This window comes from Eufriesea mexicana, unplaced genomic scaffold (genome assembly GCF_001483705.2).
Source record: "Eufriesea mexicana isolate 0111107269 unplaced genomic scaffold, ASM148370v2 scaffold77, whole genome shotgun sequence".
NCBI classification, from domain to species: Eukaryota; Metazoa; Arthropoda; class Insecta; order Hymenoptera; family Apidae; genus Eufriesea; species Eufriesea mexicana.
This window is the reverse complement of record NW_016908244.1, coordinates 956,643-975,610: the sequence shown is the minus strand read 5'-3', so window position 1 is coordinate 975,610 and position 18,968 is coordinate 956,643. Positions and strand designations below refer to the sequence as shown.

At 54.9% G+C, this 18,968-nt stretch overlaps 1 protein-coding gene across 2 annotated transcripts in view; it reads right to left on the bottom strand.

Annotated features, from left to right (window-relative positions):
• LOC108554813 (LIM domain only protein 3) overlaps positions 1-9,424 on the bottom strand; it is a 66,285-nt gene extending 56,861 nt beyond the window's left edge. The window contains exon 1 of one of the 2 annotated variants that reach the window (XM_017910208.1): positions 9,361-9,424. The gene's annotated coding sequence lies outside the window, so the exon portion shown is untranslated. Of the gene's footprint in view, positions 1-2,477; positions 3,027-9,360 lie in introns of those variants that run through there. The other variant, XM_017910207.1, reaches the window with a different exon arrangement.
• Positions 9,425-18,968: the final 9,544 nt, after the last annotated feature.

Genomic DNA, 18,968 nt, shown 5'->3' with positions numbered 1-18,968 from the left:
GAGCGGTGGATGCGCGCGTACGTACACACCGGCCGACGCTGTGTGTTCGTCCGGTCGCGTATATATTTTTTGACGCGCGAAAACGTAACCCCGAACTCGAAGCCACGCGTGTGTTTTCCGTTGAATCGAGTGCGAAGCAATTTCGGCAAGGAATGCGTTTCCCTCGATACCTCGTATACGGGTATAGCTTGCCCAGACGGGACAGGCTCAACCAATTTCAACTTCCATTATACACCCTTACCCGATTCCGTGGACGTATTTCCAAAGTATGCAAAGCGACTGATCTGGATTTCCATGGTAATCTCGACGCTTTACGCCTTCCCTGCCATCCACCACCTACCTCCTTATCTCCTCGCTCTCTTCTAACCTTCGCTTCCTTTTCCCACCGACAACCCTTTCCGTTATTCCACCTTCCTCTCTCCCACGTCTTCTTCCCTATTTTTTAATTCCATACTTCTCCCTGTCCTCTGCTCTTCCATCCAGAGACCTCGTCGTTCTCTCTTTGATTCTCTCGCTACCGAAAAAGAACGCGCGCGCGCGCGAGCGAGAGAGAGAGAGAAAGAGAAAGAGAGAGAGAGTGAAGCAGACGCGAGATTACGCGTCGCGAGTTTACGTTCGGCGTTTCCAAAGCCTGACCCCGGTCGGTCCGCGCGCGCGGCAGGTTACGGAAGCTCGCGCCGACACACCACGTGCCGCACAGCCAGCGACGAATTTAAAAACGCAATTTACGGACAATAGAACATCGGTCGGAGTTCGGCGACCTTGTCGACGGGGTGGATAAGCGACCTATGTGGAACAAGGGGCGCAACGTTAGGTCGCGATGCTATCGGGAGGTTACGATGGAAGAGAGTTCTCGCGAACCCGCGAACCGTTCCTCGATATCCCCGACCCTTCGCATCCACCTACCACGCCTCCACGACATCGTAAAAATGTTGTTTTTTAATTTAGGAGACGCCGCGAGGTTAATATACGGCTTTAATTCCAGGATTTCATTTAGGGGTTAGTCGCCTCCGCGTTTCCAGAGAGTCACGGCTGGAGGGAATCGCGGAGAGAGTATCAGATACGGCAAAGCTATGCAGAGAGAGAAAGAGAGAGAGAGAGAGAGAGAGAGGGGAATTGGAGAGGTGTATACTCCAAAGACTAGAGAGCTCGACCACACTCGCCATTACGGCCTTTCACGCGGTGTCGAGCAAACGCTTCGCGAGGCAACGAGATCGCTGTTCGATTCCTGTGCCGCGCTGAACGCGATTTACGCGCGAGCAGGAGGAAAAGCTCGCGGAATTTCCATCGGTTAATCGAGCGATCGTAATCGCGGAAGAAATTGGTCTCGGGTCGGGAAACGTTAACGCGACCTTCCAGCCACCCTTCTCGGGCCAAGTTCGGCGGGAACGGCGGTCGGTCGCGCTAAGGCAATTAAAGCTCCACCCAATTAATGCCTCGGCGAGCGCGGCGGGGGTTGGTGGCGAGCGTTGCGAGGGCCGTTCTTCCTCTCTCCCTCACGCATCCGCCCCTGTTCCCTGACTCCCTCTGTCTCGCAAACAACGCCTTCTTGCCTGGCAGACGCCGCGCGGAAATTTCATTCGGCCATTGAAACGTAAATGCACGCCACGGCGGGCATTTCATTCGGCCGTTCGATGCTACGGATTGTCCGATAATGCTCGATTTATACCGCGGCCGGATTCAAAAGGACCACGTTATATCGGCTAACCCGGCGCTCATAACCGCGCCTCGGATTTATTTCGCGGAACGACGACCCGAAAGCGAGCAGATCCGCTCCATTCCGCCTCGAGTCACGCTACGCGGCTGCACCGATCCCATCCGTGGCACGCAAAAACCACGCAAAAATGACGCGAAAATCCACGCAAAAAGGACTCCTCGAGCAATACAGGTACAGGCTCGCGGAACGTGCACGTGAATCGGAATGAACGGGACCTCGTGACTCGCAGGAGGGTGGGTCGCGAGGTTGGGAATAATTCGCGGATAACTCGGAGACGCGGTACGCGACGGTGTATGCGACGGTGGGGCGAGGGAGGAAAGAGGGAAAAAGATGGAAAAGCAGGCGCGAAACGATTCGCGCGAAATGCCTCGACTCTCGACCGGATAAACGCGACGAGTAGAAAATAACCGGCTCGGTTGATACGACGAAAGCGCGCTGTCGCGATGAAAAAGTCGCTCCTCCTAACGTTAATTAAAACGTCCCGCATCGGAACCGGCATGAACGAGCACGCCGTGAACATCGCGAGGCAGCGAGTATCGACACTCGGGCGTCCGCGTCGATGCCGACGTTCTGGCCCCGCGCGCACCGTAATAAGATCTATCAATCGGCCGTTTCGTCGCGTTGTAAATCGATTCGAATCGTTTACCCGTTCGCGTAGGTGGCAGGTTTAGAGCGCGCGTGTGCCGAGTCCGCGAGTTCATTCACGGGAAGATCGCGGTGCAAGGTACTACGCGCGTGTATGTACGCGTACGGTACTCACCGGTGGATGAAACGCAGGATCGCTGGAAATCCTTAAACTCGGGAGTAGCGCAGGTGGTGGGCACGGTAGTTTCCCTCGATCCTCGATGCAACGAGCGTACTAGTCACACCGATGAAACACACGCGACGAACGCGACGACGAGTCCGCGCGAGTACGAGCGAGAAGGACGAATTTCGGGAAGAAAAAGGTACACGAGGACGTACGGGGGACAAAAGGAAGCTGGAAAAGAGCGAGGGAGGAAAGTGGAGGAACGAAAGACGCGAGTACTCGGTAACCAACACACTTATCGTCAGAGTCACTTGTCGCGCGATATCGATCGATCGAACTGTACGCGTGCCGCGGAGTCTCGTGCGGTGGATAGCCGCGGCACGAAAGTAATTCAATTCATTAGCGGGTACGCGGTGTCGTGCACGCGGTGACGTATCGGTAATAGCACGACGCGTTATTGCCGGTGTGCGCCGCCGCCGGAGATTCGACGATAGGAGCAGTAGTAGGAGCGGGCAGCGGTAACAGCGGCAACGGCAGCAGCAGCGGCGGCAACAACAGCAGCAGCAGCAGCAGCAGCAACAGCAGCGGCGGCGGCAGCAGCAGCGGCGGCGTTAGCGGTAAGCGCAGAGGCTGCCGGTTAGTCCGCAACGGCAGCTCACTTCGGAATGAAGAGAAACGGCGACGCGACGCGAGGCGACGCGAGACCGCCAACCACTCGGCGCACTCTCGGCTAGACTTTGCTCGGCACACTCGTCCGGCCGCGTCTCCTTGCTTCTCGTCCTCCGGCCGCCACTCGTCGCTCCATACTGCGACGTCATTTGGCACGTCACGCGTGGCCGTGCGCATGCGCGGTTGCCTGCTCGGCGCGTGTCGCGTCAACCTTCTCCCGCACCGACCGCGCTCCGTGTACACGCGTCTACACGCGCTTTCTACCACCTACCATATACACACCGGGGTCCTCGTCTCTTTGTTGTCAATCGGAGATTCCCGATTATCCGACCTCGTCTCCGCGATATCCCCGTTTCTACGACGATGCGCTCGTACGATCCGCGAGAAGGGTAAACACAGACGCGACGGGAACTAACGATCTCGTTTTCACGCCGGACTTCTACCAGGGACAGTCGAGGAATATAGAATTAAGAAAGTTAACCGTGCTTAACGACGTTACGGACCGATAAGGAATAAATAAAGAATCCGTCGCTTTTTATATCGTATTCTAAAGATTCTGTTGGCGTGCTATAGGCATTGCAATGCTGTAGAATCTGGAAGGAAAATTCAATCTTATTGACATTTTCGACCACATCGTGGTGAGCTAACTTTCTTGCATATAGGCATTCTTTTCTTTCCTCGTTCACCTCGCCGCCCCCACACGCTCTCTGCCCGTTCGTAGTTAAATTTCGTCGGATCGCGGGGGCGCAGGGGAGAGGGCGCTCCGGTCGCGAGGCGCTCGTTTCAATAGTAACGACGAATTAGACGACGTTGCGATTACCGCGTGACGAGCGAAAATATCCCAATCGGCCGGTCGTTGCGCCGGGACTGCGATAATTACTGCTAATGTAAATGTTCGTTAATGGGCGTTATTAAATGCAACGCGGTAAAATAGTCACAGGCAGCGTCACAGGCGTACAAGCTGCACCCCAGCCCGCTAACCGGTCCAATTATATTAATTAAATGAACATTATAATTAGCTAATTAAATCAAAAGCATTTCGACAGCCGAGCGAACACGCGGCCGACGCGACCGAACCCGCGGCGCGCGCGCGCGCGCGTGCCCCGTGTCGCAGAACCCGATAAAGGTTTCGCAATGACACCGGTAAGCGGTATTGTCCGGCTAGATTTTCCGTGATTTTACAGGCCGAACGTTTCAGCCCCGGCTGAGATTACGCGATAATCAAATTCGCTCGGTGGCAAACAAAATGACGGAATACCCAGACCGATATTGTCGTTGACCAGCGTGCATCGCATTAGGAGTTTAAACGCGGTCAGGCTCTCGCGCGTCGCGGCCACGATCGAAATTTTCTCTCGATCCTCCACCGCTGAGCGGAATATCGCGGCGCGAGGGGGACAAGTGGGCGAACGAGCGAGACGTACGAGGGATTATTCGAGCGGATTTTTTAATCGAATTCCGCGGACGGTATCAACGTATCCGAAAGAAAAACCGGGTCAATTAAAATTAATGGATAGCGTAATTAGGAAAGTCGTTACGGAAGCTCGCGCGAGATACGCTTCGATCCAATCAAGGAAACGAGTTCCTTTTCTCGTCTTTAAAAAACTATTAAAATCTCTGTTGGCTGAACGAGCCGCGCAAAAACAAACTTCTCCTGCCACTGCTTCTCGTGATCCTATTCGTTTGCCGGAGACGTTAACGCGTTTTCGTTCTATCCCGTTAACCGATCCCATTAGCCGTGGAGACGTGAAATCGAAAGAGAAAGAGAAAGGGTGCAGAGAAAGAGGAATGGGGAAGAAGGGGTGGGTATTTCGGGTGTTCGTTATCGGCGCGTCGAGACATCGACGACGACGACTACGACTACTACGACGACGACGACGACGACGACAAAGACGCGGGGAAGAGGTTCAATTATTTTAACGAACATCGCGAGGAAACGTCTCGATCGCGTGATCCCTAATCGCAAATAATTGTAAGCCAAAGCTGCTGCTGCGGCCCCCGGATACGCGTGTATATTCCCTCGGCCAACCCTTCGTCCCTGGTGTTGTACGTGTGCCGTGGTGTGTATACACGCGGAGGAAGCTTTGCAGGCCAGCCGGTTACAGTGACTCTCGAAAAGCACCTCGTGTCATTAGTATGTTAATTGGTAACGGTCTGCCTACCTACCCGGCTGGCTGCCACATCGAGTTTCGTATACATATACGTCGCCGGGCCCCGGCGTGTTTATACGTTAAGATGTTTAATCGCTTCTGTAATTATACTGTCCCTCAAAGGGTTAATTGTCCCATAAACCCATGAATACGTTAACGAGCGCGCCGTGCACCTCGCGAACATCGCCAAAGAACAAGGAGCCGGCAGGAGGTGGCGAGGGAACGGAGCGTAGTCGAGGTAGCGAGGGATCGTCGAAGCTCCGACGCACACATGCAACCATCCAGCGATGCGGCGTGCCGCGAGAGGGTAAAGTCACGCGAAAGAAGAGGGTTGCTAGATTGCGTCGTAATACGGATTTCTCCGACTCTGTGGCCGATCGACCGACGTTCGCCTCGACACGCGTCACTCTCGACCACGGGAACGACAATCGGACGATCCTCGAAAAAAGACGCGAATTTGAGAAATGGGACGGTTCTTGCAACGATTTTTTCACCATCCTCGAGATAGCGGCCGCCATTTTCGTGAGGCATTCGGCGAGGGCAGGGTTGATCTTTCTTCTCCGCTTAATGCAAACCGGCATCGGAATTTCCAGGGAAATGGAAGTGTTGAGAAAGGAAACGACAGGGAGAGAGGGAGTGCATTGTCACTCCGTTATAATTAAGAAGATAGACTTTAAATCCAGAATGCAAAGCGAGGAAGAGCGAGACGGGATGAGAAAGTGGAGTCGTTGCGGGCTAAACGAGTGGTAAAAGACCGGCCTGCTAGATGTAGAAGGGGGCACGGCGGGACAGGGGGAGAGAGACTCGGATGGAAATTAATTCATTACTCTAATGCGTTGAGCGAGAGAATGGGCCGACAGTTGAAGCGTCGAGTGCCAAGTATTTCGCGAAAGATGGATGTCTCGTTTTCATTCCGAAAATTAACACTCTCCGTTACTTGCCAACCACCCAACAATTTTTTTCCTTCTTCCCTAGCCTGACCCACCTTGCTTAAACTCCGCTTACCTTCTTCGCCCTCTCTCTCTTCCCCTGTCCCGCGTTCTCCGCACCCCCCGATTCCACCCCTCTTTATTTATCCCGGGTAATCCACGCTCGTAGTCTCTGTCTCTCCGCAAAGAGCAAACGTCCTCGAGTATGTACATCGTCGAGACTCGAACGCGATTGGTATCTACGACGCCCGTTCCGTCGTATTCCACCGCGTTTCTCGTTCGAGTATTCCCGAATTTTCTCGACCTTAATCGATAAACCTACATCCTCCCCTCTCGACACGGTCGAATAAATACCTCCGTCGGAATTTGGAAGAACGCAAGCCGGAATCGGAGAGCGTGGATGACTGGCGCGAGGACGCTGATCGAGGATTCTTAGATCGTTTCGAGGCAGACGTCGCCAGATGGATAATAAGGAACTCGATGGCAGCACCGAAACGGGCAACGATAATAATTCCGTTCCGGGGGCCTGCGAACGACCAATCTCCTTTTCCATTTAACATACATCGCTAATAATACCTGACTGTCGGAATCGAGCTTCATCCAGAGCTCTCTCCTACTCGCTCCCGGCTCCCTTTCTTTCACTACCCCCGCCCGGACCACTCTCGCGATCTTCCGACGAGGAGAAGCCTGCAGGGGATGGTCGGGGCTGCGATCCGACTATCAAGCGATTCCGGCGGACAGGTTGAACGCGGACGTGTCACAGAGTCGTCCTAAAGAGTACCATTGATACCAATTTAAAGCGAATATCGGCCGCGTTTCCGCGGATATACCATTATCGACTTCCAAATCGAAGCGATTTGGACATGCTTTTGGCCGATCCGCAGCCCCGACGACCGTTCAAACAGCCGTCACGGACACGTGTAATTAAATTTAACGCGCAACCCCTCTGACCTTCCCCGTGACCCACATACCCCGGCCATCGCATCCCTGCTGTTTCTTTTCCGCTATTTCCGTTTCGCCACTTGCCCCGTCGACCCACTTTTCGCCATAGTTCGCATCAGGTAAACGCGGGTACTCGCGATACCGCGTCGACTCCGCGAAACTCGATTTGATAATCGAATCGAGTCGGTGGGCCGCGCCGCGGCACCGCACGACGCCGGGCGACCCGACGCGGAGCGGAGCGGAGAGAAGCGGCAGCGCTCGCGGGAGACGCCGTTAAAACCGTGGATCGCGTTTCGCACGTCGAAACGGTATGCGATGGTAACGTCGTTTATCGGTCAGTCCCGAATTGGCACGCACGACGATGGTCGAATACCGGGGACGTCAGGGTGGAGCAATCGCAGCGGCGAATTTTAAACGGAGAGGAGAGAGCGAAGAGGCGGGGGAAGAAGAGGAAGAGAAATGGGAAAAGAGAAGAAAGAGAGGGAAAAAGAGGAAAAAGGCAGAGACACATAAAGGTCTCCGTAGAAACGGCGAAGAGTTACTGGTTCGCGGGAGAGCAGTTACGGACATCGGGTATGCCCGTAAAGCAATTAAAGGCTGAATTGCGCATTTGTTGGAATTTAAATGCAGCAGTTAAGGAAAATGACTCGGTTTGCGCACACGGTGTAATTTATTCATTCGAAAAGGCGCCAAACTAGTTTCATCGTTCACGGTGCCGGTGTCGAGAGAGGAGGAGTCCCGATCGAACGACGATCGTCGAGCGATAATGCAACGAGCGAGCGCGCATCGATCCGTGTTTACTTTTTTAAAATTCGTCGGACGCTCTGTCGGAAGGAAAGGGCACGCCGTGCCCTCGTCGCTCGTTGCTGATTGCGGATGCCTTCTTCACGGCCCCCGATGTAATTTTCTGAATGACTGCGTAATTAAAACTCTAATTTCCTGCGCTTAATTGACCGGAGTCTTGGTTCCCTCCTTGCTCGGTTTCTCTCGCTCCTTACCTCTCGGCCGACTACTCGCGCGCCAGTCACTCTCGCCTCCTGTCGTCCCTTGCTCCATCTCGTAAAGCGAAGAACGAAGAAGACAGCCCGCCATTCTTCGCGCCTTTAACGCGAAAACTTTTTGCGCGTCACGCTTACGAGGTGGCGGTGTTAATCGAAAGAAATTTACGGCCTCGCTCGCGCCCGATCGCCTTACTTCGACCTTCCGTTCTCCTTTTTATCAGTTATCACGCGAATATTCTCGAACCAGAGCTTGGACAGAGTCTTGGACATCGGTCGAATCCCGATTTCTCTCGTTTCGTCTTTCTTTCGGCGCGCGCTCGTGCGCGACGGGCTTCTCGAAGAGGGAACAAAAGTCGCGGTTGAAAGCGCGTACAACCGCGGCACTGTTTGCGCCCAATCGCGCCGCGTCGAGCCGCGCCGCTTGCGAGTGTCTGGATAATTACATCCGTCTCTGTTGGCCGGAGGCAATTATAATTGCCGACTCCTTTCGCAATTATAAGTTTCTGCGAGACTTGGCGTGGCGTGCCAGCGTGCCAGCGTGCCAGCGTGCTCGCTGGTACAGAGAGAAGGCCGGCTGCTGAGGGTACGTGTGCCGATGGCGGGCAAGGTCTGGCGGAAAGAGAGAAGAGAGAAGCGGAGGACGAAAAGCGAGGGGGACGAGCGGCGCGCTGCACGTGAAAACGTTAATTGGGGTGACCTGCTCGGAAACTAGTTACGGAAGGACCGTGTACCGACATTCCACGGATCCCACGCGACATTGAATACGTACAAACGGCCGGTTGCGCGCCGACTAACGTTTTATTCTATCCCGAGAATTCGCACGGCGAGTACCAGCTACGAGATAGGTAGTATCTCTCGAAATCGTATCGGGAACCCCTCTCTCCCCGTTTCGCGTCGAATCGAAATACGTCGTCGTGTTGGCGACCGTTGAGATCTCGTCGAGAAGAGCGTTCCCCGTCTCGGCGGGATGTCCACGGGACATCCTTTTAAGCGAAAAAGCTCGGTAACGAAGAAACGGTATTGCGCGAACGGAGCATGAAATATGTAGTCTAGCGAGGCGTTGCTGAGAACCACTGCGAGAAGACGGCAGTCGTGGAAGAAAGTGGAATTGCAAATAAAAAGTCGCAGAAGTAGCGCGTAAAGTATAAGGTAAACCAAAGTAAAAGGAGCGACTAGATGGTAGAGGATAGAAATGGATGTTACTTACTTAGACTTCGGAGCATTTCTATCCCTCCCATTTCCTCCCTTCTCGCCCTCTGTGCGTGTCTCTCGTACGGTTCCCTCGCCTCGCTTCTGCGCTTTCTCCTCGCCACGTCGTCGTTCCTCTCCATCTCCCTCTTCCTATCCAGCTTTCTCGAAGCTTCGCGCGCGTGTCTTTCACGGTGAAAGAGCTTTTCTTCTCGTTGCTGTCGCCTCTTCTTCTGCCATGCGAGAAGCAAACCGCTATCCTATGTCCCGTAAAATCCTTCTCGAACCCTGACGCACGGCTTCCGCGGTTCTTTCCAACTCGTTCAGCCACCCCTAAAGGTGTCGGTGAGTTCATTTCAAAGGTGTTCGCCGAGAAACTTGCGGGACTACCAGATTTTCTCAAAGCTAATGATCTTCTTCGTTAGAGTAGCGACGCGCGTACAAAAGGCTCCAATTACGGTACCTAAGGAAAATTACGAAATAACGAGACCACCGTTCGACGCTCCCGGGCACACGGAATTTCGATCTTCCCCGTTAGACGCCAGCATACCGCGACAGAACTTGATATCGCGAATAAGAAATAAGCGAGACCGACCACGAGTCAACCCCCCCCCCCCACTCGACATCGCTGCTACCCGACCGCTACGACACGACCACGACCACGACCACGACCACGGTGACGACGAGAACCGATGATTGTTCCCCTAATTTTCCTTTTTTCGTCGCACGCGCTCACCCGAGCCATTGCGCTACCTTTTCGACTTCAGACGCAACCGAAACTTTCACCCGTCCTCCTCTTCTCCCCCCGTCACCCACGCAGCTGCTTTTTAACCCTCACTCCCCCGCCCCTTTGTAACTACCTCTCTTTTTCGTGGACGCCGCGATGGAAACGGTGGCTTCGTGGCACGGAGAAGTTAATTATAAGCGATACCAATCTCTCGGGGTTGTTGGGCGGTTGGTAGAACTGGGAAGCCATGACAGCCAATTACCACCCCGTGCCGACCCTCGCGCACGAGCCACCGTTCTCTCCCTCGCGCTCTCTCTCTCTCTCTCTCTCTCTCTCTCTCTCTCCCCCTTTCACTCGCATTCTCCTTCCTCCTTTCCCCTTCCTTCTTCCACACCACACCGTTCCTCCTTTTCCTTTACTCGAAACTTTCTCTCCCATTCTCTCCTTCCCTATCTTCCCTACATCCGTTTCACACGAACGCACGCACACGGTCGCGGCCACGGACGTGGACGCGCGCGCGTGCAAGCCAACGCGTACACACTTACACGTGCTCTCTCCCGCCAGTATAGGAAATTAAAAGACTGGGCGATGATTGCGCGCGGCCCGGCCTGGCCTTTCCACCCCCCAGCCACCCCCTCGTCCCGGCCTCCTTCCAGCCCTCCCTGCAATCTACCGTGCCGGCTCGGCCGCTCACGGAGAGAGGAAAGAAAAGAGAGAAGGCATTCGTTCTGCTTAGCGAAAATTACAGAATTGGTCGGGAAAAGTGATTGGGATTGGCCCTTTTACCGCGTTTCTCCGTGCCTCGTTTCGCCTCGTTAAAGCACCCGAAACGGACACCCTGTTTAACCTCTCCCCGGCTGTCTGGCGAGCTTCGCTCGTCGGAAGACGGATTTCGGTTGTACGTCTTCGACGTGGCCGCTGGTCGGAACGAACGCAAAGGGTAGCAGACCCCGTACGGTGCTGCACGGTACTACGAGAATTCCTGCCATTCCGGTTCTTCGCGTCCTCGTCGTTCGCAAAACCCTGACACGTTCGCGGATATCTCGTTGCGAGCGAGCGAAAACAAAAAAGGACGGGCACAAAGAGAAAAGGGAAACAAATGTTCTACCCTTGTTCGCGCCTGGCAAACGTTTCGTTCGACAAACAGAGCGAATCGAATCGGTAGCGCGTCCGTGTCGCAGAGCCTGCGCCGTTCGCCCCGCGGATCGGTTCCATCCATTAGAGGCTTATGTCAACCGACAATAGGGATTAACCTTCGGGAGGATGCAGCGAGGAAGCGGCGACGGCTGCCATGACAGCGATCGTACCGGTTGTCGTTTTTAAGCCGCTTCCGGCCGACGGCGTGTTTACAGATCCTGTGAGAAACTCCGGCTCGCGCGGATCGCTGCAAGAAAATTTCCCGCGGACAGCTGAAACGGAGCTTGCACGGGCCTCGATCGGGCGTCGATCGAACATCGATTCGAGCTAGACGAGTACGGGACCAGCGTAACTGTGGTCATCGCGATCGGGATAACGGTCATGCGAGGAATAATAATCGAAGGAGAATCTTTTATCGCGGATCTTAACGGTCGTGGGTGTCCCACGGAGGACGAACGACGAGCAACGCGGGGGTTCCCGGGCTCCACGGCCGCTGCTCGATACCCATAAAGCGAAACGCAGCACGGTTGCGACTCGGCGCGGCTGGCAGGGTTAGCTCGTTCGCCAATTAGGTTGAGTTAATTATAACCGATGGTTATCAACCGGTTAACTCCGACACGCCATTACCTCGCTTTGCCTCGCAGCGTCTAGTCCTGCTCGCGACGCCGTCTGAACGTCACTTTGACGCGTCTCGCGTACCAGGGCGAGGCCACCCTTCGCGATCGGGATGCTAATTTCTTAAACTCCGCGATTCCTAAGGGCACGCGCACAGCTGCGACAAAGCGTCGTAATGAAAGCTTGTCGGGCAACTTGCCGCCGCGTTGGTCTTTGTTTGTACGAAAACTTGCCACCTCTTCGCGCGACATCAAAGCGAAGCGTCGCGACGCCCGTGGACGCGTCTCGAACCGGGCTCCGTTCCGTCGCTCGTTTTTCTAGACCTCGTCGCGATTTTACACGCGCGTACAGGGCTTAATACCCCTTCTAGGCAAGACAGACGCTCCATTCGTCAAGAGATGCTCCATCTCTGCTCGTCCTCTTTGTCATTGCTATAGCTATTCCAGTTATCGAGAAATATCTGAATAATCGTTTCTTTATTTCTCTTTTTTCCAGAACGAGAGAAGAAAAAGGAATCGGAGGGAGAAAATACGAAACGACGATCCAGATCGTCTGTTAGGGTCAAACCTCCCGAGTATCTTTAACGTCGGACGATTCTTCGGACACGGTCAATCCTCGTACAACGTATTTGCGAAATTTCTCTACGAAGGACACGAGCCTAACTAGCGAGGGTAGCCGAACAACGACGGAACCCGGGAACCCGGGAACTCAACTGACGCCATCGCGACCGCGGTATCGAGACTAGGAGTAATTTTTAAACGATCCCGGTGAAACGGGAAATTTCGCGGTCGGTCGTGGTGACGCTTCGCGAGATTGCGTACGCGCTAAATTCGGAGCGTGACGCGTCGAAGGGATGTTACGTGATCGCGCGACCAGTCGGTTCAAGATCAAAGCGAATCGAATTTTTTTCACGATGGCGGGAACAAAAGAAAATTACGCTCGCGTAATAATCGACCCCTCGTCGGGCATGTTTTAAAAACCGAGTTCATTCCGGCGCGTTTCGCGACTCGTGGGGAATTCTCGGTGGAGAACGGTGGTGGGTTAATCGCCTTCGAAGATCGAAGCGGACTCGCGAAGCGCGTTAATCCATCGAAGGTAAATCTTTGAACGCGCGAAACGACGCGTCGTAAGCCCTTTGCCGGCGCGGCGGCGAGCACGCGGAGAAGATGGCGAGTGGGAATCGGACGAAAAGTTACTTTACCTAGCGAAGCACGATATCGAAGTTAACGGTCGAAGCGTTTCTCGAGAAATCAATCGGAGAATGGCCTCGTTAATCTGGCGGGGTGGTTTCTGGATGCTCGGTTGCTCTTACATCACGTAATAGTATCGGGCCATCCCCCCGTTGGCCTTAACCCCCAGAACCTCTCCCCCGCGGCAACTCTTCGGACCGAACCACCCTTCTCTCTCGCTCGGCCTCTCCGCCGTTTCCCAGCTAAGTCTGCGAGTGACTGAGTGGTTATTTAGGTAAGAGCCAGTCTCCCCGCGCAGAAGCTGCCACCCACCCCTCGCACCCCCTCGCTTAAGTAATGGTCCCGCAACATATTGTGCAAAGAAAAACTCGCTCGCTTATTTACGCTACTCCGCCTCGCGGAGAGAACGAGCGAGGACGAGAGTGGAAGGAAGACGAGTGGGTTTCTTCCGACTCGTTCGAGACTCGATTGGACGAGAAGAGACCGCCGATCGAGGCGAGTACCGACGACCGGGACGAGATCGAGCGCGGATAAAAACTGTACCGTGTCGATCCTGTCACGCCGATTCCGATCGATCCCTTCCGCGTGTCCGGGCGCGAAACGCTGCCATATCTCGACCGGGAGAAGGGCTCTCTCCATTGGCCGATTAACGCGAGAAAGATCGAAGGGTAAGCGCCATCGAGCACCGATTTGCATCGCAACGCGTGCACCCCCGGAATTGACCGGAGTTGACGCAACAAAAATAACATCGACCGGCTAAGGGTGTCCCATACGTGCTGCTCCTACTAATGCCGGCCTATCCGTACAAATAGCTGCTACTCGACCGGCATAATTACGGATCAGATGAACGGAAGATAGCTCTTAACTGCCACCGCGCGAAGGGTGGCTGCACGGATCGCGGGATGACCGCGCCGCCATCGTCCGAGATCAATCGGCGTGCACGCGATTCTGCACGCACACGCGTGCCGGATACTCGCTCGGTGAACGATACCTTCTCGCGTCTCGTGATTCCCTGTAGCCGAGCGAGCCGGCACGTGTCGAATCGTCCAGACACGTGCGACTCTCCGTCCAGAATCGATATGCTTTCGTGCCCCTCGCAATATCCGCCACCTCGTATATTATTTTAACGCGCTTTAAGCTTCCACCCCGGCCCGACAACCTTCCGACGCACGAATTCGTCCGTCATCGTGCCGGTCCAGCACGGGTTCCCATGACGGCTAATCGCTTAATGATTTTCGCCACGCTCGTCGTTCCGCGGCCATTGTCTTGCCTTCTCGTCGGGCTCCGAGGAGCTTCCTAGGGATAAATGGGGGAAAAAAGTCCTATCCTCGCGAAACTCTGTGCGCGATGGAAAATCGGCCGATTCGAAAGACGCGCGTGCGCGGATCATCGGGATCGGTTGCCGTGTTTGCGTTACGAGTGGACACGGATAAACGGGCGTTTGATCGCGCTTCGTTGGCCGGCGATTTAATTAATTTTTAAACGAAAGACAGGAACTAGAAGCGCATCGGCGGGACAATGGGGACACTTGAGCAATAAACAAAAACGGGTACGCGGCCGCGGATGGAAGAGCGAGCGGCGACACGCGGGAGAGAACGGTAGGGTAGAGATGATCTGATTACGACCGCATCATGGGAAAGTCAACTCGCAAAGCGAGGGTAGAAACTCGATTCATCCTATCGTATCCTATTGTGCGAGCACTGTCACCGATGCGTATAATTCGAAGGGATCCAGCGCGCGTCCGCACGCTTCGGCATTAATTTCCAGGACAAAAAGGTGCAGCACGGCGGAGCCAACGCGCCATCGCATCGGCTCCACTCCCATCGTTCGAGTGCACGCGCGATCGAAATTCGAACGCGAACCATTAGCGTTATCCCGGTAGCAACCCTCGTAGCCACCGGTTCCCGAATTCCGACTCCGTTGCAGTCGCCATCGAAGTCGATAGAGATCGAACGGCGCGGAGGAGGGTAGCCGACGAAGAGCGATCGTGGATCGTGAACGCGAAAAATTTGGGAATTTGGCAAGGTCGAACGTGGTTCCGTGGTTCGTCGGAGACCGCGAAGCAGGGAGGAAAGGGGCGGACGAAAGAGGGGAGTAAACGGGAATCGGACGCGTCAGGAGGTCGAGGGAAACGGGAAACGGCCTCGCGACAGGAAGAAACCACGAAGAAAAGACGGCCCACAATGGGCCGTTTATCAAAAGTCGTGATACCAGGCTGGCCGCGCCTTTCCAACGGCGCGGTCCATCAATAAAACCAAGTGATTTAGCGAGTCCCTGGCGGGCGTACGGGGAAAAGCAAGGTGGCGGAGCACGAATTTCCAAGATAAAGGGGTCAACAATGGACGGTAACCAATGGTTGGTATTCGGCCAGTGTCGAAACGCCGCCTTCCAATCACTCGCCGATAACAATGCCCTCGGTCTGGTTTATAAATCCGCGCATTGTTGCCAACTTAAAAGCTCTCGCGACGTGAAGGGGGGAGGAAAGAGGGGGGGGGGGAGGGGGGCGAGGGGGCGAGGGGGCGAGGGGGGGGCGGGGAGGAGGAGAAGGACGGAGAGCAGGCTAAGACCAGGGGGAGAGAATCTACTCGAGATCTCGGGCGTTGAAAGCACCGTCGGAAAGGTAGAGGAAGAGAGAGCCGGTGGAAGAGGTGAACGGTGGAAAAGAGGAACGAAGGCGGGGAGCGTGGGTGTTTAAAGAGTGGAAGCGAGAAGATGGTGGCAGAGCTTGAGAGCCGTGTAAAAGCATTGAGAGCACTTTAATGAATACGATTAGGGGCGTTAACTGTGAAGGATTGCCAAGCCGAAGAAAGCGCCACGCCAGGGAAAGCTCTTTTCCGGCGCCTTCGACCGAACCCGGGCTAGGTCCTTCTCGTCCTCGTCTTCGTCCACGTCCTCTTCGTAATCGTAGTCGTAGTCGTGGAGAGAATTTTCCCTCGGCTACGCGATCGCTCGCTCGTTCCATCGTTCGCCGTTCGATCCCAACTGTACCTATTTCCCGATAATTCTCCTAGCTCGTTTGTCGGTTAGCGTACGCGGGAATTTTCCCAGTCTCGCGATCGTTCGCGCCTTACGTCCGCTCTGCTGGTTATTTCCTCGAAGGCGATCACGCGCGCGCCTCTCTCCTCCGGATTTATCGGATTTACGCGACGTGTTCGTTTTGTCCCTTAAGACCGAGAAGTCCCCGACCGCGAGCCGCCGCGGACCAATTAACTTTCCGTTCGTTATTTAAACGAACACCGCGAATTTCAAGGCATCCAGTCTCGAGGCCGTCTACTCTATCGTCCACTCGAGGAGAGCGAGCTTCGAAAACGTTAGCCCCGGGACCGACGTATCTCCGGCAGATGCACTTATCTTCGCGGCTGAATACGATGTCGCGCTATCAGCATGCGAACGACAAACCTACTTCCTATCCACATTCTTGTTTCTTTCTCTTCGGTTCAGCCTACCGGGAATAATCTGCCTCATTAGCGGACCCGATAGAAGCCAGCTGCCTACGCGAACCGAATCGCGTATTCGCGCGCTCGTTCCGCGCCGATGGAAAATCAGCCGCGCGTGTTTGCCGCTTAAACGTAATAGACCGATGCTTTTCGAGGCTCTAATTAACGGCGATATCGCGGTGCTCGAACTTGCAGAAGTCGCGTCTACTCGCAGTCACTCGCGCTCGTACGATCCCGAGACTGGTCGAATTATCGCCGCGCGCTATTAATCCGACGATGCTCCGTCCAAGTAAATTCCGCGTCCAACCATTCGATACAACGGACAGATAAAACGTCGTTTATCCTAATCGATTACGCGGCATATCGAGAACGAGAGGAGAAAAATCGACGACACGCGTTTCACGCGCGATTTCGAGCGCGCGCGCAATAACAGCCGCGCTCTCTTCGATCCCGAGGCTGATCGCGGCAACGGGCCGTATTACTTGCGGCCATCGTGTCCAACTCCATTTCCGGTGACGACCGATGCCCCCGCCGCACGGATAGTCGGAGCAGCCCGTGGACACAGAGGCAGCGAACACGCACGGAACACACGCGAAACGCACGGCGGCCGTGCGCCGCGTCGTCGTCCGTCAAGGCAGCCGCATAGGTACGCAAATGCGCGCGTACGTGTGAACGACGTGACGCTGGGTGCCTGCCACTCGACTCAACCGCACTAGCTGACTCCACGCAATTATAGATCCCTAATTACGAACCCGCATGCCCTGCTCGGTACACCTATTCCTCTCTCCTTTCCACCCTCTCCGGTCCCCCTTAGCCAGCCTCCCTTTCTGCAACCCTAACTCCCGGACCCCCGGTCCTCTCTTCCTTCTCCTCTCCTGCTACTATTACTACCCGTGCCTGTATCTCAATCCCGACACACTCCTCGCCTCTATCGGCTTCCACCGTTCTATTCCTCCTTCTCCAACCTTCTCGGCCTTCCACCGATTCGTGTTTTTCCCTTCCGTTCCACGGCCAAGAGAAACCGGCCTCTCTCCCTCCTCCCGCTCTCCCGTCCTCCTCCCCGGACTCCACCTCGGCTTTACCCTCCCCCGTCTACCATCTCACTTCAGTTCGGTTAATTAACTCCCACCTCATTAACGTGCCCAACCGAGCAGCATTCTCTTCTGCGGAGAGTAAGCGATCCATCGCCCCGGCTGCATCCCGTCGCGCGACCCCCGGTACCCAGTGTTATTAATAATCGTTTTTGACCGACTCTCCGATGGCCAATCTCGCCTTCGCTATTACTCGCGATGCCTTCGCGCTCGCGAATAAGAGCTCGCACGACTCGTGATCGCGTTCGGCACTCGTGCGCGCTCGCGAGAAAGGGGAGCCGCGCGCGAGAGTGTACGCGCGCTCTTGCGGAGAATCTAATTAAAGTTTGATCTTATTACGTCGAAATATAACGATATCTGGTTTATAACGCGTTTAGTAATTTTATGCGGGAAGGGGTACGTAGAGCTAATTAAGCGCGTGCACTTAAGCCCCGTGCACACTCGCGGATACATGCCGCTTTGCCTCGCACCCCCTTCCTCTCCCCTTCTCGCTCACCCTGCCGGTACGTACGCCATTTTTCCCCTTTTTCTTCCCCCCTTTCACCCTTTCTTTTTCCTCTCCTCTCCCTCGCGTCTTTCGTTTTTGCCACGCTGCGTGCGCTCGGTGCGTCGAAACGTCGACTCCCGTCTCCGCGCCTGCTTTTCTCCGCTCGAGCGCGATGATATATCATCGCACGCGTTTACGGTCGCTACGTGTCCTTCGAGTCTGGTTTCGATTCGTTTAGACGCGCATTCTAATTAAGCTCTAGCCCCGAGGATGCAAGCGGCTTCGTTCTATCGAACAATGCCCAGCATCGCTTTCCCCGCCGTCTTCCGATCCGGCGTCGAACCCCTGATGGCCCTAATAAGAGCATCGCGAACGAGAGTCACGCCAATTAACGACCAACCTCGCTGCCTTCACGGATAACGATCCGCAATCGATCTCCGACGCGTGCACGCTTCTAAATCCCTCCGTCTCCGATCTCCTTTCCGACTCTCTTTTTTAAATCGCGACGCCAGACGTCGTTACGGCATATCCGCCATCGAATTCGCGAACACGCTCGTTCCCGAAACGCTCGGTCCACGTGCCCCGCGAATGACGGGTGTTTTTAAATATCAAATACCGCGGGGAAGAATTACTCGAAAAGCAGGATCGGAGAATCGATTTCTGATGCAAAATCGTAGACCCATGAACCGGCGCGAGATGTAATTTACATTGTCTCGCCCGAATCGATCCTCCCGTTCCGTTGACGCGCTCTGGAACACCTTGATTTCCGCCTGGTAATATAATTCGGTCCGCGAAAGTGCCACTAATTGAATATTTACGCGGTCGGTTAATTATAAATGTTTACGCGAAACGTCCACGTCGCGGACGAGGAGCGCTTAACCGGTGGATTTCCACTCCGCGGTGAAACCGAACGAGCATACGAGCGAGAGAGAGAGAGAGAGAG